At 38.6% G+C, this 22,374-nt stretch overlaps 1 pseudogene; it reads right to left on the minus strand.

Annotated features, from left to right (window-relative positions):
- Positions 1 to 5,704: 5,704 nt before the first annotated feature.
- LOC121041919 (SWI/SNF-related matrix-associated actin-dependent regulator of chromatin subfamily E member 1-like) lies at positions 5,705 to 13,984 on the minus strand (annotated as a pseudogene).
- Between the last annotated feature and the right edge of the window lie 8,390 nt (positions 13,985 to 22,374).

Here is a 22,374-nt window from a genome sequence, read left to right on the forward strand (position 1 = left end):
GAGTGTGGAATGTGTGTGTGAATCATCTGTCATGTTACCAAGCCCATCATTCTCACAATCTGCAAATTTTCAGCAGTCTCAAATGAATACTTCACATTGTGACTTCATTAATGATTTGAAAATTTTGGAATTCACTAAATAGGAGATACAGCTTTTCAAATATAAATGTGAAATTCTATTACAAAGAAATTTTGCATTATCCAGAACTCCGAATTTCCCCTTTTCTTTCTGACATGTTTATTCTATCAACACAACACAAATTCTTCTTTTTTGCAAAAAGGTTTATTTATTGGGGCATCTGGGTGGCTCAGTAGGTTGAATGTCCGACTCTTGATTTCAGTTTAGGTCATGATCCCAGGGTCGTGGGATCAAGTCTTGCATTGCTCTCTCTCTCTCTCTCTCCCTCTCCAAAATAAACAACACATTTTTAAATGTTTATTTATTTATTTTGAGAGAGAGCACATGCATACGTGTGCACAAGTTGGGGAGGAGAGAGAGGGAGAGAGAGAAACCCAAGGAGGATCCTAGCTGCCAGCATGGAGCCTGATGTGGGGTTTGTTTCCACCATGAAATCATGACCTAACCTGAAATCAAGAGTCAGATGATTAAGCTACTGAGCCACTTAGGCGCCCAGATACAACCAAATTCTTTTTTTTAATTTATTTATTTTTGAGAGAGAGCGTGTGTGTGCATGTGGAGGAGGGACAGAGGGGGAGACTGAGTGTCCCAAGCGGGCTCTGTGCTGACAGCAGAGAGCCCCACATGGGGCTTGAACTCTGGAACCATGAGATAATGTCCTGAGCAGAGATCAGACACTTAACTGACCGAGCCATGTAGGTGCCCCACAATACAAATTCTTGAGCAGCATCATCACCGATGCCCATTAGTACCATAAATCTAAAAAGCCTATTAGGACTTTAGCCATCAGAGACTGTGAGGTATAAGGTATGCAAATATTTAACAGATGTTTCCCAGAGCATCCCCACTGAATCTCAGAACACCAGATTAAGGACTAGCAAAATTCATCAGCTCATTACTATATGCAAATACCATTTTGTGTCAACAGAGAAGAATGGCTGTAAGTTAAATAGTACTTATAAATTATGATAAAAATAAACTGTAACTTTAAAAACAGAAGGATTGAACAAAGCACGGATGACAAGTTTGATAACCTCTGATGTAATGAATAAAACTGTAGTATTTAGATTTGTGCATTTTAGAAAATCAGAGTGGGATATAGTTTGAAGTCAGTCAGTTCAATCCTGTTTGTTTTTCATTTGAAGAGGAGAAAACATGGCCAGAGATGTTGGTTGACTTATTCAAGATCACTCAGCTAGTGGTAAAGCCTAGACTAGATAGCCGATAAAAATGTATCTAGTGTAAATTCAGTGTTTGAGACTGTGAACTATAAAAAAATGCAAATGTTTATGCCACCTTTCCTGTCCTCAGGGAGACTGAAATCAAGTTTGATCTTCATCAGGACAAACATATGTGTTCATTGCAAGGTGGCAACTCATGCCTCAAAAATTGAGGGAAATACAGATTTGGGTTAAAAAATTATAAAATTATTTGTAGCCTCTTAATGTAAAAAGTGTTTTTACAGAGTCAGTTCTGTCTGAGCTGTGTATAGGAATAGAATTGAGTTACCCCACAAGTGTTCGGAATTGATGGATATACTCGAACTTTGAATGTTCAACATTTTTTTCCTTTCCTTATCGATTTTTAGAACACAGAATCCAGCTTAAACTATTCTTCCAAACTGGAATTTTCAACTTGGCTCTTGCTTGAGAAATGCAGTGACTTGTAGATATTTTAATGCAGTTTCATGGTCAGTGAATTTTTAAAGTGGGAATGTGAGAGGAAAGATCATTTGAAGATATATTCAAGAAAAGAGAATAGATCTGTGGTTTGTGAAGGGAAAAGTCAATAATTTATATATAAATCTTGCATATGAGAAAATTTTAAATACTTTGAAAATCTTGGCTTTGGGGGGAATTCATTCTTCATTCGTTTACAAATATTTATTAAGGCTAGGTATTTTTCTAGATGCCAAACACATAGCAGTGAACCAGACAGACATAAATATCTTCCCTCAGTAAGCTTATTTTAGTTGTGGTGAAAGACATGATAAACAAATAAAGAAGTTAAGCATATAGCATGTCAGATGGTAACAGATGCTATGGAATGAAGGGGATCAGGGCTTTGAGTTGGGATTGCTATGTTAAGTAGCATCCCCTCCCTCCTGGGGAAGCCCTCAGTGAGAAGATGACATTTAAAGAAAATCAATGGATATGAGGAGGCAAGCTGTGTAGTTCTTGGAGGAAATAGCAGCTCTGAAGGAAGAGTGTTTCAGGCAAAGGAAACAGCAATTGCAAAGGTCCTGAGGTGAAAGTATGCTTAAAGTATTTGAGGAGGGCAGTTCAGCTGGAGTAAAATGAGGGAGGGAAGATTAGTAGGAGATAATGTCAGAGGAAAAATGGAGAGTCATTAAGTTATTTGAGGTCTTTGGCTTTTACTTCAATTGAGATAAGAAATCTTTGGAGGATTTTGAGCAGGGGAGTGATGTGGTCTGGCATATACTTTTCTTTTTCTTTTTTTGGCATATACTTTGAAAAGAACACTGTAAGTGCTATTTTGAGAATATCCTCTATTCTCTGAGATGGCAGACCAGTTATTGCAATATGGTAAGGAGGTGACCATGGCTTGAAGCAAACTGGTAGCAGTTCAAGTGGTGAGAAGTGGTCAGAGATCTGGGTAAGAGATCCAGGTAAGTAGAGCTGACCCATTTCTAATGGATTAGTTGAGAGAACTGAGAAAAATACAGGAGCCTAGGATGACTCTAAGATTTTCTCATTGAACTGCTGTAAAGTTGGGAGTCGCCATTTGTTTGAGATGGGGGGCACTGGTAGGAGCAATTTGGGGAGGTGAAAGGTCAGAAATTTGGCTATGAGTATGGTTAACTGTCTTTTGCTCATATTGTGACTTGAGATCTGCTCTGCATGGCTATGTAAAAGTTAGTAATCTTAGGGACTTGAAATAAATGAACTTCCTATCAGTTTTGCCAAAACACCCATTGGAATATTTTATTTTATATTTTTTTGTTTATTTATTTATTTATTGAAAATCTAAACAGCTTTATTAAGCAATTTGTGAATTAGGCAGCATCCTTTCTAGCAAGCAGAAGGGAGCCCCTGAAGATTTTTTTTTTATCTAGATAATGTACCAAAGGATTTGGTAAACACGTCTTTATAATATTTAGAATTTACATTAAAATTGTGAGATTTATAGTTTATGCAAATCTAGGTCATCTTTTTTACCCAGGATGCCAAGAAAAAATTTAAAATATACAGTTGTTAATGGTAAGATAGGAATAATAGAATCAGTTAAATGTTAATGGGTTTAATGACATTCATTTTTATTGTATGATTTAAAGCAAATCCCAGATAGCATATCTTTTCACTCATAAATACTTCTGTAAAAATGTTTGTGTCTGAAAAATATGCTTAATCTACTTATCTAGCTATAGCTTCCAATTCCGATTCCCATTCTAATATACATCTACTACTACATTGAAGGCCTTATCTGTCTACAGGTAGGTGTAGGAGATCCTTAAAGCACCTCTTAGGAGTTACTCTGAACAAAGTGACAGTAATAAAGTTAAGTAAAAATTCTTCGGTGCGATTACACTACACATGTTAAAATAAAACACTTCCTTTTTCATTCAACCTTGTGTGAAGTGTTTGATTTTTCTAGGAATGTTTGTGTAAACATCCATTATATCCTCTTTGAGAAAGTACGGCTACTGCCCATCCACCTATGTCTATATTCTATTTAAGAAAGCAAGAGATCTTAAATGATCCAAAGAGAAGTTTTTAGATCATCTATGTTTTCAAAATATGCCCGTGGAAATAAACTTTTAGCCATTATACATCTTTGGGAAATTAAGAAATTACCTAAGATATATTTTACATAATAGATTGATCAATATATATTTATCTTTCAACTGCCCCTAAATTCAGTTACACGTATTATCATCACACTTATAAACCTATGGTAGAAATTTATTTTAGCCAAGAATATCCCAAAAGATAGTGAAAGGACAGCATAGATTTCAGCTATTCTCAGATACTTCAAACTGATCTTTGTGATACTTCAAGGGTTTATTTTGGAAAGGACATCACAGGCATGCAGGTGTGGAAGTGCTCGTAAGGGTTCATCTAGTTCATCATGTCATCCTAAGGATTATAAAATTTCCAGATGCAAAACTAGTTATAATGGGTCGGTTTTCCAACCTGTGAACTCTGGAGAACTCTTCTAAAGACAGAATCTCCTTTTCAAAGATATTAAAAATAAGGTTTCTCCTCATTTCACTTTTGCAGAGTCCCCAACAGTGGTGATATATTTTAAAGGGTCTCCTTACAATACTTTAAGCCCTTAAAAGAGTTTAGAACTTAGACTTCAAATAATCTTCCCTTTGACAAGGTCTTTTGGTGTTCTTCAGATAATAGTCCTTTGTTTAAAGGAAATCAGACTTAAACTTGTGTATTAAGTGATTAAAGTAAAGCTCATTATTATGTTTTCCATGTTACTTCACCTCTGAACTTTCAACTATGACCTCTACTTTTGATCCATTTCCAAAGTATTAAAATATAACCATTATAAAGAACTATCCTTTATAATGGCACAATCACCAACATGGCCCTTGGCTATATCTGATTATTCAAGCCTTGTTCTTCAGTTTTGAGACTACCTAGTATTTTTTTGGTTCATTTCATATCGTTGGTTACCCAACTTTCTTTTTCAAGGACTTTTGCAGTATCCATTTTATTACTTCCAACAGTAAAATCATTACAATATTCAAAAATTCTATTTTTTGCTTATAAAAGGAAATATGCAAAAAACCCCACATATATTATTAGGATAATAGGTGATTATTTTTAGAAAATTCTTAAATATTGTTGCTATGTCAGTAACTAATACCGATGTGTATAACTAATACATATAAACATATGTAAATTAATGGATTAAAAAATTAATAACTATGTTAAAATCTGAGTTAATGATATTGCAAAAGCATATTTTATTGGTCATTTTTGGAATCCAAATCATTGTTCTGAAAATTGATGGATAAATGTAAAGAATCATGAAAGAAATGTTCTATTTTTTAAATCTCGGAAATGTAAAAATAACTTCTATCACTTTTCACCAAATATTAAGAAGCTTCCTTTTCCTTCATGGTAGCATTCTAGATTCATTTTATATCTGTCACAATTATACTAGCATCTATGCTGGGGTTCTAGGATTTTGTAAGATCAACTTGGAACATTTAGAGTCTTATTAAGTAATGTTCTTTTCAGTCATGTACTTCAGCAAAAAATTAGTGGTTCCGTTTTAACTTTTTATTATTTTATTTTTATTATTAAAATTTTAAAAATTGAGTATAGTTGACATACAATATCAACTCTATGAAAACATTGAAGCAATGGAAACAATGAGAACATTGGCTTCAGGTATATGACAGTTTGTACATCATGCTATGTTCATCACAAGTGTAGCTACCATCTGTCCAGATACATTGCAATTACAATATCATTAACTATATTCTTTATGCTGTGCCTTTTATTCCTGTAACTTATTCATTCCATAACTGGAAGAGTGGTAGCTGTTTTTATATGAGAGAATGAAATGATTTTCTTTTTTTTTTAACTCAAAAAATATATATTTTTTCATTTAAAAAAGTATTTAGAACGCATAAAACAAGGCAACATTTATTCTTTCTTCTCGTCTTCCAGTGTGGGGTCTGTTGGTGTTTCCGCCATGGTTGCACTGTTGCTCCCTGAGCCAGTGTTACTATCACTGGTCCCTTCCTCAGGACTGTCCACTGTTCGCTGTCCACCCCCTCTTGCCCACTGTCCTTGTCCTCAGGAGTAGATGTGCCTTATTCACCATTCTCTTGGCTCTCCATTGCTTGTTCAAGGTGTGTCTCCTCTGTCTCCATTGGGACTCTTTTTTGTCCTTCTTGTCCTCGGCCTTACTGGAAGCTAGCTCTTCCTCAGGAACCATGCTGCTCTGACTGAGTTCAGCTTGCTCCGCTGCCTCTTTCTCTCTTTCCTCCTGCCTTCTGTGAGCCTATTCGTCTGCCTGTACAATTTCAGCGGCGATTTTTTCCATGTCCACTTCCACTTTCAAACTGCACAACGTTTTAAACTCATTGTTAAATGAATCTGTGCTTTCCAGGAATTTCCTCTTCTTTTCCTGGTGTCTCTCCTCTATTTGAAGAAGTTCAGTTTCTAGTTTTCACTGATGAACCATTAAGGACTGGACCTGTCGTTTGAGGACCTACGTTCTAGTTGTTGTGACAACTGACCGAACGTCTGGCACCACACTCTCACTAAGAATTTCACTGATGAGGTGGTGGTTTCTCTGGAAACAGGTGGTGGCTGTATGCTCCACTGAAAAGCCATCATCATAGTCATCTGGATCTTCAGCAGGCTAAATGCTCATGCAAGGTTCTCCTTTCTCCATGCAAGACTCTCTCTGTTGGCTTTCTTCCTCTAAAGCAGCTTTGGTGCGACTTTTTGCATTTATGTAAGCAAGGTATGTGGGGGATTATAATAGGCCTTCATAGATCCATTGTACTGTATCTTTTCTGCTTTGTATTCATGTAAATATTCTTGTTTTTCTTCATCAGTGAGATCTCACCACATGCCACCAATAATCTTGCCAGTCTCCCACAACTTTAGGTCGGGGTTGGAAGATTTTACTTGGTCCCAGACCTTTCTGCAGTACCTCATGTAGGGCATCAGTGGCTTATCTGGTGGCTTTGGGGGTTTTGGAATCACAATGCCAGTGGATGCCGCGACCCGCCTGTTGGTGCCCGGGTTCCCTCCCAGCCTATAGTTGTTGTAGCTAAGATGATTGTGTGGATTGTATCCCACAAACCCTGGTGTGCTGGGCACTTGTGCTGCAGGAGCTGGGGTGGGAGGTGGGGCATAAGATGGTCTTTTGACATTTTGGAAGGTTAAATTCTCAGTTCCTTAAGAATGAATCTGAGACATCGCGGGCAGAAAAAGCGCCCGTAGCTCTGGCCTCGTTTTCCTTTGTGAAATGATTTTCTTCGAAGACTCTGCATTAGTGGATTAAAAGGGGGAGACTCAAATGTGGAAGAGTGAAGATTTCACTGGTGTTGTTGCCAGCACCTCTAGACTCCTTAAGAGCCTTCTTTAGGGAGAAGCTTCCTAGAAGCTTAAAAAAAATCTCAGGAGCTCATTAGCTTCTTGTGGGACAATGCATTTTGGCTTACATTTGTAACAACTCTTAGACATTAAACTAATGGCTTTGGGCTTCACAATTCCATGGCTCCATGTAATTGCCCTGTTCTTTTTTACTTTTGTAGATGTGTGATGTTGAGACTTTCTTCCTCAAGATCAAATCCACTCCATGATGAATCTTGATCTAGAACATTTCTCTGCCCTAATCCATTCAACTGCCTTTATTTCCTTCTTATTGTTCTTCTCGCTGGTTTTGAATCTCAATCTCAACATGAATTATATGGCAAACTTCTTCCAGGGTACGCTCTTCTTCTAGAAGGAAAGACAATTATCTACCTTACCTTTCCCTTATCCTTGCATGTAAACCCATTTACTCACATTCACCAAACGTATTTCCTTAAAATAGTCACGTCTGCAGACTTCCAGATACAACTAAAATGTTCCTGTCTTCAAGAAGTCTTCCTCAAACTCCTCAGATGTAGTTAATGGATCCATTCTGTTATAGAGTCTTGGCACTTGGTTTGTAACTTAGTTGTAGCTTTTACTGTGTTCTCTAGTCACTTAATGATGTTAATCTTACTAGATGGTAGCTTTTCAGCGGCAGAAGCCATGACTTATGTATCTTTTTCTGTAGCACAGTTCCTAACTCTGGGTAAATATTCAATAAACGTTTGTTGAAAGAATAAAAAAAACTAATGTGTAGATAAATGAATGGTCTAATGTACTTTTGCTGTCTCTCTGCCATTTTTTTGCTTGTGCTTATGGCATTTTTTGTTTGTTTTCATGGTCACTACACTTTTACATTTATTAAGTGAAATGTGGTCTTCAATACAGATAAACAGTCCTAATTCTTAATTCCTCTTAAATTCAACTTGAATAATCTATGCATTGGTAAAACACAATGGAATTTCATTTTATGTTTGTTTATGTGGGAAAATCCCAAGTGACTTTCTACAAAAAGGCAAAAATTAGGGTTGGTCAAGAGAATGACCACATGATATGATTTGTTTTATTAGAGCTTGTCATCAACAGCATTTGATTTCTAATTTACTTGCAATAGTTTTCTTCCTTCTTAGTAGACATTGGTAGTTAGCAGGAAAGCAGCAATCCTCTACGTAAGTTAAATTTGAAAATGTTTTTCATCGACTTGATAGTGGGGAAGTCTGGAGTCAAATGGTAATATTTGTATCTTGGCAACCTCATCTTTATTATGTCTCTCCCTCATTGCTGCCCTGGCCATGCATACCTAACCCTCCTCTTCCTTATCCTCCCCCCCCCTTTTTTTTTTTTGAGTTACACTTTTTTTAATTTATTTTTCCTTTTTTTTTTATTTATATATGAAATTTATTGTCAAATTGGTTTCCATACAACACCCAGTGCTCATCCCAAAAGGTGCCCTCCTCAATACCCATCACCCACCCTCTCCTCCCTCCCACCCCCCATCAACCCTCAGTTTGCTCTCAGTTCTCAACAGTCTCTTATGCTTTGGCTCTCTCCCACTCTAACCTCTTTTTTTTTTTTTTTCCTTCCCCTCCCCCATGGGTTCCTGTTAAGTTTCTCAGGATCCACATAAGAGTGAAACCATATGGTATCTGTCTTTCTCTGTATGGCTTATTTCACTTAGCATCACACTCTCCAGTTCCATCCACGTTGCTACAAAAGGCCATATTTCATTTTTTCTCATTGCCACGTAGTATTCCATAGTGTATATAAACCACAATTTCTTTATCCATTCATCAGTTGATGGACATTTAGGCTCTTTCCATCATTTGGCTATTGTTGAGAGTGCTGCTATGAACATTGGGGTACAAGTGCCCCTATGCATCAGTACTCCTGTGTCCCTTGGATAAATTCCTAGCAGTGCTATTGCTGGGTCATAGGGTAGGTCTATTTTTAATTTTCTGAGGAACCTCCACACTGCTTTCCAGAGCGGCTGCACCAATTTGCATTCCCACCAACAGTGCAAGAGGGTTCCCGTTTCTCCACATCCTCTCCAGCATCTATAGTCTCCTGATTTGTTCATTTTGGCCACTCTGACTGGCGTGAGGTGATACCTGAGTGTGGTTTTGATTTGTATTTCCCTGATAAGGAGCGACGCTGAACATCTTTTCATGTGCCTGTTGGCCATCCGGATGTCTTCTTTAGAGAAGTGTCTATTCATGTTTTCTGCCCATTTCTTCACTGGGTTATTTGCTTTTCGGGTGTGGACTTTGGTGAGCTCTTTATAGATTTTGGAGACTAGCCCTTTGTCCGATATGTCATTTGCAAATATCTTTTCCCATTCCGTTGGTTGCCTTTTAGTTTTGTTGGTTGTTTCCTTTGCTGTGCAGAAGCTTTTTATCTTCATAAGGTCCCAATAATTCACTTTTGCTTTTAATTCCCTTGCCTCTGGGGATGTGTCGAGTAAGAGATTGCTACGGCTGAGGTCAGAGAGGTCTTTTCCTGCTTTCTCCTCTAAGGTTTTGATGGTTTCCTGTCTCACATTCAGGTCCTTTATCCATTTTGAGTTTATTTTTGTGAATGGTGTGAGAAAGTAGTGGTCTAGTTTCAACCTTCTGCATGTTGCTGTCCAGTTCTCCCAGCACCATTTGTTGAAGAGACTGTCTTTTTTCCATTGGATGTTCTTTCCTGCTTTGTCAAAGATGAGTTGGCCATACGTTTGTGGGTCTAGTTCTGGGGTTTCTATTCTATTCCATTGGTCTATGTGTCTGTTTTTGTGCCACTTATCCTCCCCTTAAAAGGGTTTTGACCTAGTAGATCATGTGGGTTAGGAGGTCTCCTCAGTTACATGAATCACAGTTTCTTCATCTTTAAAGAGGACTACTAGATCTAGATGTTTATGAAGCTCAAATACACAATGCACACAAAAATTTTTGTGAATTCTAACAAATGATATAAATTATAGGATTATCATTTTTAATTTATTAGAAGCATCACCTGTAGCATAATTTCGTACTTCTATTTGTGTCTGTGTGTCACTTAAGATAACAAGTAGTGCAGTAATCTAGTCTTGTTGGGATGCTCTTGGGACATGCTAAGCATTTTAGCAATAGACATCTGAAGAGGATCTTTCTGTCTGTTTCCACCTATGAAGATTCATGCTCACAAGTAGAGTGTGGAGGGCAGGGAGATCAGACTGATTGTGGGGCAGGGAAGGACTGACAGTGAGGGCACGGGAGATTAAACAAGAAGCAGCAGAGTATACCTCTACCTAGAGATGGCACTATGACCAACATTGTGAGATCAAGCCCCTTATTGGGCTCAGGGTGGAGTGCAGAGCCTGCTTGGGATTCTCTCACTCCCTCTCTCTCTCTGCCCCTCCCCCAATTGTTCTGTCTCTCTCGCTCTCTCTTTCAAAATAAATAAACCTTAAAAAAAAAAAAAGAGAAAGAAACATTTTTTTTTTTTTTTCTATAGAAATGTCTCCCTGGCTAGTCTGTGAGTGCTGTGAGCATTGTTTTCCAATATATTTATTATGGCTTTACCCTCCTCAAAAGCAGGTATATAAAGAGTATGGTTTGGAAAAATTAAAAGGAAGTGAAGAAGTAGAAAGAAATATGTACATAAATTTCCTACCTCCTAGGTGAGATCTGGGAAAATTTGCTTATTCCAATGTTCTCATTCTTTAATTTTACTGTGTTATAGCTCATTGCCTTGTTAAATCATTTTACTCTGGACACTAACCCTTAAATATCTGTCACTTTATTTTTCACTTTTATCCTGAACAATTTGCTTAATGCATAGTAGGTGCTCCATGAATTGATTTTAAATAATGAATAAATAATAGTATTTTATACTTTTGAAGTAATTTCATACATATTTTGTCAGTTTTTCTTACCTCATTCTCCATGTGTGATTATCATCTCACTTAAAATGGTAAAATTATCTTTGTTTCTTCTAGGGTATGCTGATCTGAGATGAGAGCTCAGTTTAAAATCAATTTTAAGTTAGGGATAGCTGGGTAGCTCAGTCAGTTGGGCATTCAACTTCAGCTCAGGTCATAATCTCTCGGTTTGTGAGTTCAAGCCCCACAGTGGGCTTGCTGCTGTCAGTGCACTTCAGATCCTCTGTTCCCCTCTGCCCCTCCCCTGCTTGTACTCTCTCAAAAATAAATAAAACATTTTTAAAAATTAAAAAAATAAAATCAATTCAAGTTACACCCTGGGTTGGTAGTCGTTTAGTCTCAGAGCAGGCAGATCCATCTCTTGGTAGTTACCTTGGCCTCCCTCTCTGTGATCTGGTCTCTACCCTCCCTCCCTACATCTCTGATCTCACCTCCTAGTATTGTCCCTCTCTCACTGCTCTCCAGGTACACTGGCCTCCTTGCTGTTCCTAAAACACTCCAGATATGCTTCACATTGGGGCTTTCTTTTTTTTTTTTATTAAAAAAATTTTTTTAATGTTTATTTGTTTTTGAGAGAGAAAGAGACAGAATGCGAGTGGGTTGGGGCAGAGAGAGAGGGAGGCACAGAATCTGAAGCAGGATCCAAGCTCCAAGCTGTCAGCACAGAGCCCGACATGGGGCTCGAACCCACGAACTGTGAGATCATGACCTGAGCTGAAGTCCAATGCTCACCCGACTGAGCCATCCAGGTGCCCCAACACATTGAGGCTTTCTCACTAGCTGCTTCTGCCTGGAACATTCTTCACATAGATTTCTGCTTGTTTAACTCTCTCATCTCTCATCTTAGCAACCGAACACTCTGATAGACATTACTACCATTCATCAATATCCAATTCCCCTCTCAACGAGGCAGATCACACTTCCTTTCTTCCTTGAAGTTAGACAGGAGCATATGATTTGTTATGGCCAAAGAAATGTGAGGAGAGGTGACAGGTGTCACTTCTAGGTGGATGTTTTTAAAAGCCTGTGTAGATTCTCCTATGTATATTCTCTTGTGTACAATGCTGTCTTCTCTGTGTCCCTGCAACTGTCAGCCTTTCAGATGATGGGGTCTCTATTAGCCTGGATCTCTGAGTGAGGATGGCATGGGCAGAATGCCCGCCAACCTGTAATGGATATTTTGCATGAGCCAGAAATAAACCTGCATTGTTTTAAGCTACTGAGATTTGAGGGTTGTTTGTTACTACCACATAACCTAGCTAATCATGAATAATATTACTATTCAATCATATTACTATTTAATAATACTACTTATTACTATTCAATACTGCAGTCTATTCTCCAGCCCCACCCCAGGGCACTCCTTTTTCTTTACTCCACTTTACCTTTCATAGCACTTATCACCTTCTATACAGATATTAAATACTTTATTTACTATGTTTATTTTTTATGGTCTCTGTCCTCTCCACTCGCCATGCTCCCACAAGAATGTAAGCTCTGTGGGGTTAGAGCTCTTTGTCTGTTTTATTCAATTATAGGAGATAAGGCATTCAATAAATATTTATTGAATGAATGAATATTAAGGACCACTATGTTCTGGATGTTGGAGATGCAGAGATAAAACACCTTCCCTTACTTGCCCTAGTCTCATGACTGATACAGATAACATGTAATTATATCGGCAATTCATTGAGAAGAGCAGAGGTATAGCCACAGCACTGTTGGGAGACGTTAGTAGTTACTTTACTTTGCCTAGAGATGTGTGTTAGGGAGGCCTCCAGACTCATAATTTTGAGCTGGTATTTGAGGCCAATTAAGGGAGACCCAGGCAGATAAGGGAACAGGGAATTCTAGGCAGGATATACTAAGAAAGACAATGAGACAATGAGAAATAGCATGGTTTATTTCAAGAGCTGCAGATAGTTTGGTATTGCTAAAGTTCCATATATGGAGGATAGAAAGGTGAGAAAGGTCCTGTGATGGTTAATTTTATGTGTCACCTTGACTGGGCTAAGGGATGCCTAGATAGTTGGTAAAAGCTTATTTCTGGGTGTGTCTCTGAAAGTGTTTCCAGAAGAGATTAGCATTTGAACTGGTGAACTGAAGAAAGTAGATGACCCTCTCCAATGTGGGTGGGTATCATCCAATCCATTGAGAGCCTAAATAGAACAAAAGGGTGAAGAAGAACAATTAATGTGTCTCTACCTGAGATGAGTTATCAATCTCCTGTCTTCTGCTTTTGGACTTAGCTGAGAACCTACTCCACCAACCCTTATTCTTAGCCTTTTGGACTTGGATTGACTTACACTATCAGCTTTCCTAGTTCTCTAGAGTGTAGGCAGCAGATCATGGAACATCTTGGCCTCCATAGACACATAAGCCAATTCCTATAATAAATCTCTTATCCCCCCCTCTCTCTTTCTCTTTGTATATCCTATGGTTCTTTTTCTCTGGATGACCCTGAGTGATACAGATTCCAGGAGTGGTGTATGTTGTGGTATCCCTTCTAAGGTGAAGGATAAGTTATATCTGGCCCCTACTACAACCAAGAAGTACATTACCTAGTGGGTCTCTGAATTTTGGAGGCAACATATTCCTCATCTGGGTGTGTTACACTGGCCCATTTGCTGAATTTCCTGAAAAGCTGCTGGTTATAAGTGGAGCCGCAAACAAGAGAGGGCTCTCTGACAGGTCCAGGCTGCTGTGCAAGCTGCTCTGCCACTTGGGCCATATGATCCCACAGATCCAATGGGGCTTGAAGTGTCAGTGGCAGACAGAGATGCTGTTTGGAGTCTTTGGCACGCTTATATAGGTGAATCACAGTGCAGATCTTTGGGATTTTTTGGATCAAGGCCCTGACATTCTCCATTCATAAGTAGTCTCTTTTTTCTTTTTTAACATTTTTAACATCATGATATTCTACATAGCATTACTTTTTCAGATCAAGGAACTCAATTCATAGCAAAATAAGTGCAGCATTGGGCCCTTATTGGTGGAATTCACTGGTCCTACTATGTCGCCTCCATCCTGAAGCAGCTGGCCTGATAGAACGGTGGAATGGCCTTTTGAAGACTCAGTTACAGTACTGGCTAGGGGGCAATACTTTGCAGGCTGGGGCAAGGGTTTTTGGAAGGCTATATGTGCCCTGCAGTTGTGAACCTGTGAAATCAAACATGTTACATATTTCCAAAATGCAGTAGTGGGATAGGGATTAGATATACAATCCCATTCCAAAAGGGAGAAAAAAAAAGGAGTAACAAATCCATGGTAATCCTAAACCTAATAGGTCAAGCAACACTAAATCCCAGGGCTTGAAAGCAATCCTTCTTGGCTCAGTGCTCTGCCTTGTAGACAGACTGGGATCAGAGTTGTGCCCACAAGGCTCTGAGTGGTCCCACCAGCTTTGCTGAGTGCAGCCTATGATGCAGCTCTCCCAGGCTGGAATCACATGCTGTTGTTTTACCAGTCTGTGGTAATGGAGGTAGCAGGTCCTCATGGCTCTGCTGGGTATTGCCCTAGTGAGCACTCTGTGGTAGTCCTGCCCAGCAATGGCCCTCTGCCAGAGTTGGGTAGTTGGTGGCTCCATTCTTTAAAATCTAGGTGGAGGTAGCCATGTCCTCTGTATTGCTGGATATAGCACATGTTGTACCAGGGCTTACTAAAGCCACACCTGTGGGCTGAAGAATGTGACACCAGAATGTGGGGAGCTCATTTTGATCTGAGACCTCATCACAATAGCCTTTACCATCCATATTTCTACCAATATTCTGTTTATGACCATTTATATGTTCTCTAAGGAGATTGAGGCCTTCTCTATAACTGTCCTCTTCTCCTTCTAAGCCCTTCACCAGATTTGCTTTTTAGGAGTCTCTTGACAGCAATATAGGCTTTTTCTAGCATGCACTGCAAAACGTTTCCAGCCTGTACCTGTTACCCATTTCCAAAACCACTTTCACATTTTTGGTATTTGTTACAGCAGCACCCCATACCTGGTATCAATTTTATGTCTTAGTGCTTTAGACTGCTATACCAAGATACCACAGACTGGGTTTTATTTCTCAGAGTTCTGGGGGCTGGGAAGTCCAAGATCATGGCACCAGTAGATATGATATCTGGTGGTATAAGTCCTAATCTGAGTCCAAAAGTCTGAGAACCAAGAATACCGATGTCTAAGGGCAGAAAATGGATGTCTTAGCTCAAGCAGAGGAAGTGAATTAGCCCTTTCTCCACCTTTTTGTTCTATTGGGGCCCTTCAGATTGACTATGCTCACCTACATGCATTTCTTTACTCAGTTCAGTGGTTCAAATGGTAATCTTTTTCAGACATGCCCTCCAAGATACTTCCAGAAAGAATGTTCTACTAGCTACCTGCGCATCTCTTAGTTAGCCCTGTCAAATTAACACATAATATTAACCATCAAAAGTCCCCAAATTGATATATTGAAGTCCTAATCCCCAAAGACATGGTATTAGGAGGTGGGGTCTTTGGGAAGTAATTGGCTCATGAGGGTAGAACACTCATGTTTGGGATTAGTGCCCTTATAAAAGAGCCCCACAGAGTTCCCTACCCCTTCTGCCATGTGGGGACACAAAGAAAAATCTGCGACCTGGAAGAGACCCTCACCTGATCCTGCTGGACCCCTGATCTCTAACTTCCAGCCCCCAGAACTGTGAGCAGTGCCTGTTGTTTATAAGCTCCCTACTGTGTGGCATTTTGTTATAGCCACTGAATGGACTAAGACAGGGCCAGATCATGAAAGACTCTGAATATCATCCTAAGGAGTTTGACCTAGTGGTGTGTAACCTACTGAAGAATTTTAAGCAGGAGAATGAAGGAATCATATGAAGTATATTTTAGAAATATTACTGTGACTCCAGTATGGTTGTTGGACAGAGAAGGTAAAAAGGCTGATGAAATAGTCCAGGTAAGCGATGATGACTGTGAACTAAAGCAAAAGCAATGAGAATTCAGAGGAAATGACAGTGACATATTAACCATGGGGAAGACTAGAAGATTCAAAGCGGAAGTCTGAGATTTTATTTTAAACATTTTGTTATTACTATTATAATTTTAGTGACTGAATGATTCTCAAAGTAGGTAAAACAGAAGGAAGGCAAATGATTGAGTTGAGGTGACTATGAAACTCCGGGAAATAAATACCCAGTATGTCTATGGATGCATAGGCCCAGGTCAATAGACTAGAGGAGTCATTAATCTCTAAGACTGGTTAAAGCTATGGATATAGGATGAGAGTGGAGGGAATCCTATAAAATCACATACTGGGATTGGGAAGAGAAAAGATTAATCTGGTTAGAGAAAGATACGGCACAATCCAAGATTAGCAAAGAGAATGGTCTGTGAAGACTTAAGAGAAGAGAGAGTGTCTAGGGTTCAACCCATAAAATTCTACATGGAGATCAAGAGCTTAGAAAGCAGCCAGTGGATTTGACTTATGGTATGAGTGAATTTTACTTACCCAGAAGTAGAGATATCCTTAAATCCTGACTCAACAACTGTGAGCTGAAGTGCTGAGGAACCCAGACACGTTCAGGGTCACACAGATAATTAGTGGCAGAGTTGAGCTAAAATGCTCTTTGCAGTACTTCTTCTTTGTCTTAGGACTACATTTTTCGATATTTGAAGAGTCCTTATAAGCCAATCCTAAAAGATTTAGTAATAAGACTCATCCGTGTTTGTTCTTTTCCTCCCCTGGCCAAATTCAGCTCATTGGAAAATCCTGTTGACTCTTCCTCCAAAGTGTATCTCTGTTCTCATCAGCTCTCTCCACTTCTACCACTGCAACTCAATCCAGCCCCCATCAGCTGCTCTTGCCTATGTTACTGCAATAGCCTCTTAACGTGTCTTGATGCTTCCACTTATGCCTGCTCCATAGTCCATTTTCAACAGGGCAGCTAAAATTGTCTTTAAAAATCAGATCACTCCTTGCTTAAAATATCCCAAAACATTTCCTATAACACTGAGAGTGAAACCCATACTCTTGAAATGCCCCAAAAGGCCTCGTGTATGGTCACTATTGCCCACCTTTTCAACCATGTCACCCTGCACTTTCTTCTCCATTACTGTTCCATATACCACCCTTTGTTCCATTCCTTATACAAGGCAGCGCATTCATGCCTCACTTTGCACTTCTGTGGCCTCCCGGATGCTCTTTCACCAGATTTCCATGTGGGTGGCTCTTTGTCCTCATTCAGGTCTCAGCTCAAATGTCTCTCAAGAGAGAGGCTTTCCTTCTCATCCTAACTAAAGGAACCTCCCTTAGCCCTCCTCCCCAGTTCAGTCTTTATTATTAGAAAATCTGTAGCACTTCTTAGCACTTCTTGAAATGACATTGCTTATTTGTTTACTCATATCATCCATGTTTTCCGTGAGAACAGGAACCCTGTCTACCCTGTTTGCTTCAGTATTTCCAAGTCCTCGAGCAGTGATTGGATTATAAGATAATGATTAACTCTTATGTTTGTCACTTGCCCGGCACTGTTCTCAACACTTTACACACACTAACTTGTTAAATTTTCACATTAATTCCATGAGGTAGGCACAATTTATAGGAAAGGAAAATGATGCGCTTAGTTAGGTCAGTTAGGCCCTTGCCTAAAGAAGTAAGTGGGAATGCTTCAGAGAAGTGCTTCTTAGATGTCAACACCCATCAGAATCACCTGAGGGGCTTGTGAAAACAGAGGTTGCTGGGCCCCCACTTCAGTATTGCTGGTTCTGCAGATCTGGGATGAGGCCCAAGAATTGTCATTTCCAGTAAGTTCCCAGAGGATGCTGGACCAGAAACCACCCTTTGAGAATCAGTACAATAGAGTTCACAGAGCATTTTTTTTTTTTTTTTTTTACAATATCTATTGTAATAGTCACATCCCTGTAACCCATTATTATGCCCACTTTGTAGTTAAGGAAACTGAGGCTCAGAGAAGATAACTGGCCTTCGACAACCACAGAGGAGGGAGGGAGTGGAAAAATTTCTTGGACTCAAATCTGGCTCTAAGTCAGTGTTCTTGGCATTGTCCTAAGAGGCCCCTCAATGGCACTAAATATTTTAAATGTTGCTTCAGTAGGTAAATTGCAAAGACTTCATGGATTTGGCAGATTAACAAAGGAACCCCATGGGAACAGAAGGAACTTCCATCTTCTACTCTATTCCAACTTAATTAATCTGGGTAACCAAGATGGTTTCTACACAAGATGACTTGACCAAAATTTATTTGCATTCTAATTTATACCTGCCATAAATATGATCCAACCACTTTTCCTTTTTTGCTTAAAACAGAGCCATATGATAGCATTGTAAGTGAGGTTTCTCTGGCTCATGTTACTGTTAAAGAACCTTTCTTGCAAAACAAAGAAGAGATTCAAGACTATTTACTGAGAGCTACAACCTTTCTATATTTATCATTTAATCCTTTTTATAAATAAAACTTGTTCTGAAAAAGATAAAAAAAATCTTACAACAATTTTGACTAAAATTTCTGAAGTATTTGAAATTTTTTTTTCTTAGACAGCAACCCTACCACACACCAGAGACTTGAAGCTATAAAACTTTGTTTTCCTGGGGTTCTTTTAGGCATTAACATTCCGATGCCATATTCTTATGACAAAGACTAATAAGAAGAGAAAATGGCATACCCTGGATCTATTTTAGTGATAAAGATAGGAGTGGGAAATGGTAAAAATCTACCTTGTTCTCATTACTACAGTGCTAAAACTGTCATCAATTATAATCACTCACCACATCCCTAACGTGAGACTTTGTTGGTAACTTCTCTTCAACACAAACTCAGTCTCCTTTAATCCAGTGTGTGTGAGAAATATATGTGGAAATATATTGATAGTGCTTACATTGATGGCATTCTCTTCACTTATAAAAGCATGTGCTGAAAAAGAAGTAATGTCAGCACATAATAACCAGGTTTCTATAAGACAGTTATTTCTGTTTTATTGCCCATCATTTTATAAGCAAAATAGAAAATGTTCCAAGCATTTACCTTGACCTATATTTCATAGTCATAGTTATCTATGCAGAATTTTTCTTTTGTCTTTGCTCAGTGAGCAAAAATGTCAATATATTTTCTCCCTACCCTTTGCCTATGGCCTCCTGTTCAGTTTTGTTCAGTTTGACTTGACTCATCTCTCTTTTCTTCTTTAGTCACCCTCCCTTCTCTCCTCCCTCCTTCCTTCTCTCTTCCCTGTCATCTTTCAGCAAATAAGTATTGGGTCCATGATGTTCTAGATTTGGAAAGTAAGACAGTTATAGTCATGCTGGAGAAGAAAACGCAAAAAAGTCCTGTAGTTCAAGGTGATACATTGTATGATGATGAAGCAAGGAAACAGTACACAGGAGGTGCAATAAGCATTCAGTGGGAATAGAGATCCCTATGGGACTGGTGTTTTTGTGGATGACTTCATAAAAAACATCTCCTGTAATCGATTGCTGCGCAATAAGTACCCCAAAATACAGTGGCTTAAAATAACAACTTGTCTTAATTGTACCATCTGGATTGGCCTCAGTTGTCTTCTGCTTCACCTGGTATCTGCTGGTGTTAGAATGTGCAGGATGGCTTCTTAACTTGTTTAGAGCACCTGGCACATCATCTAAATAGCCAGAACAAATGGGCATCTGTCTCTACAAGGTCTCCCCAGTAGAATAGCTGAATCTCTTTGCCTGGTGGCTCAAGGTTCCAAGAGAAGCATTTCAAGAGTACTAAGCCCAAGTGTGCAAGTACTTCAATACTTTCTTGCTTTCTACTTGCTAATGTCCCACTGGCCAAAGTCACCGTGGGATGCAGTGAATATGGAGTGGCTAATGAACACTTGGTTCTTGGGGACCACCAATTCAAACAAAGCACTTAGAGGAGGGCCTGACTACATATGTGGGGTATGAGGAAGGAAGAGAAGTTACATATGGAGAATGTGAGCTCAAAGGATTAGAAAAAATGTGGCACAATTCATTAGAAGAGAAGTTACATGGATGAGCCAGGCTAAATTTGAAATGATGAAAATGTCCATTAGGCAGTCAGAAAGTTTACTGGAATAAAGACATGAACTGAAGGTTGAAGTGGTAAACTCTGGTGTCTTACGCAGAAAAGAATTAGTTAAAGCTGTGTGACTGGTGAGTTCTGAGAACGATAAAAGTTGAATCAGTGAACTTTGAGCTATGCTTATAGTTAGAAGTTGGAAGGAGGTAAAAAAACTGAGAACTGAGGGTGGGTGATGGATATTGAGGAGGGCACCTGTAGGGATGAGCACTGGGTGTTGTATGGAAACCAATTTGACAATAAATTTCATATTAAAAAAAAAAGTTGGAAGGAGGAAGAAGAGCCAGATTAGGAGACAAAGATTCTGAAAATTCCTTTCATGGTTTATGTCACTGTTCGTGTTTTTATATTTATATTTAATTTGTCTCTCCTGTGTACACATCTGGGAATAGAATGTAATTGAGAAATAATTTGATTTTATTTTAGCATCTTTTATAGTGGAGTACCCCTGGTGCTTTAAGTTACTAACTTAAAAATATGTACTTATTAATAATCTTTAATATCTTGGAGACTTTCTCATGGTTCTCAAGTAGGTGGAATCATTGGGTGAAAAGTAAAGTTAATGATACAGCTTGACAGAGTTAGGCTTTTTTATCAATTAATTTTATTTTATTAATTGTATTAATTCAGCTTTATTAGTCTTTGTGTTGTCCTGCTTTCAGAAAGTAACAAAATTGTATAAAAGCTTGGTTTCAGTGATGAATTAATTTTCTTATGAAATGGATGTGATATAAAGGCTAGATTAATGCAAGGGCAGATGAAAATTATGTTGCAGAAATATTTTCTTGGTATGCACTGACATAGTGAAGCCAATATTCAGAGGCAGTTAATAATTTTCTAAGTTTTCTTGATGCAATATTAGGTGAGAATTGTTGATTGAAGGACTGAGTTCAGAAATTCTCTGAGGCAGAGTCAGGAAGTTTCTATAGGTAAGCACTGTCTGATTTTGATGAGCTACCCAGGTAGGCCTCAGGTAGTCTATAGTTAATATGATAGTAAGACCCAAACAACTGTGGGCAGGCTGTAGAGTCCTCTCACCCTTCTGCCAGAGAACATGGGATACTCCAGAGAACCCATTTGGATGAGATAAGACGAGAAAACTGAACACAGAGAGGTTGAGTTAACATGTCCAAGATCACACAGCTATAAATAGCAGAGTCAGGATTTAGATGCAGGCAGTCTGGTCCCAGAGTCCACATGTTTAATCCCGCTACACATAGTGCTGCTTTAATTTTAATTTGTTTTCTTAAAAGCTGCATCTTTTTTACATAATAATTTTGATGGCTTTAATTAAACAATCAGAATCAGTTTTGCCTATATAAAGACCAAGATATATTTTATCTTTCCCTCTCCAATTTCTTTTAAAAGCTAAGATGGTTTAGACTGGGATAATAAAATTATTCTTTGTGTTAAATAATAATTTTGTGGTTATACCCTTTAGAGAGTCCTTTTGTGTGTTGTCTGCTTATTTAATCAACTGCATAATCTAGGCAAGTATATATGTGTCCTCATTCACTGAAGGCACAGAAGAATATTGGAATTTAGCCTAAACATTGTTTAAATAGAATACTTTCCTAATCCCATTTGAAAGGAACAATACTAAAATAGAATATTCCATGCATCATCATTTTATAAGTACAGGAGTATAGGTGTCCCTTAATCTATGCATATCATTCTGCACTAGAGGGAGTGCTGTAAGGACCAAAAGAAGCTTTCCTTGTAAAACTGTTTAGTGCTTAACAAATGAGCCTATTTATGTGATAGTAAACTTTTTCTTAAGCCATTTAAAACTATGCATTGTAGAGAGAAGATAGCTCGTTGACTTATCTTCTAGGAAAATTCTCAAAATGATTGTTGGAAATAGTTGTAGAAATTAGGCCAGAGATCCTTTCTGCAAGACTATGGTGACATTGTTGAAAGAAAGAAAACGATGATGGTGGACGTCCAGGTGACCTTGTTAATAGTGTCTGCCCAGCAGAAGGGCTGACACCAAAGCCAAGAGAATCAGAGAATGGGGGAGTTTAGGGATATCAACGTGGTAAACACCAACATTTTATAGAGAATTTTAGTCGATGGGACCAGAGGTAAGACCTACATTCCTGATTTTTCTCATGGCCTCCATTGACAAATAGAATTTTTGGTAGAAATATTAATATTCTCTACATTAAAATGCAAAGGAACTGAAATTTTCAAGTGGAT

The sequence above is a fragment of the Herpailurus yagouaroundi genome, unplaced genomic scaffold (assembly GCF_014898765.1).
Source record: "Herpailurus yagouaroundi ecotype Mexico unplaced genomic scaffold, PumYag 29, whole genome shotgun sequence".
Taxonomy (NCBI): domain Eukaryota; kingdom Metazoa; phylum Chordata; class Mammalia; order Carnivora; family Felidae; genus Herpailurus; species Herpailurus yagouaroundi.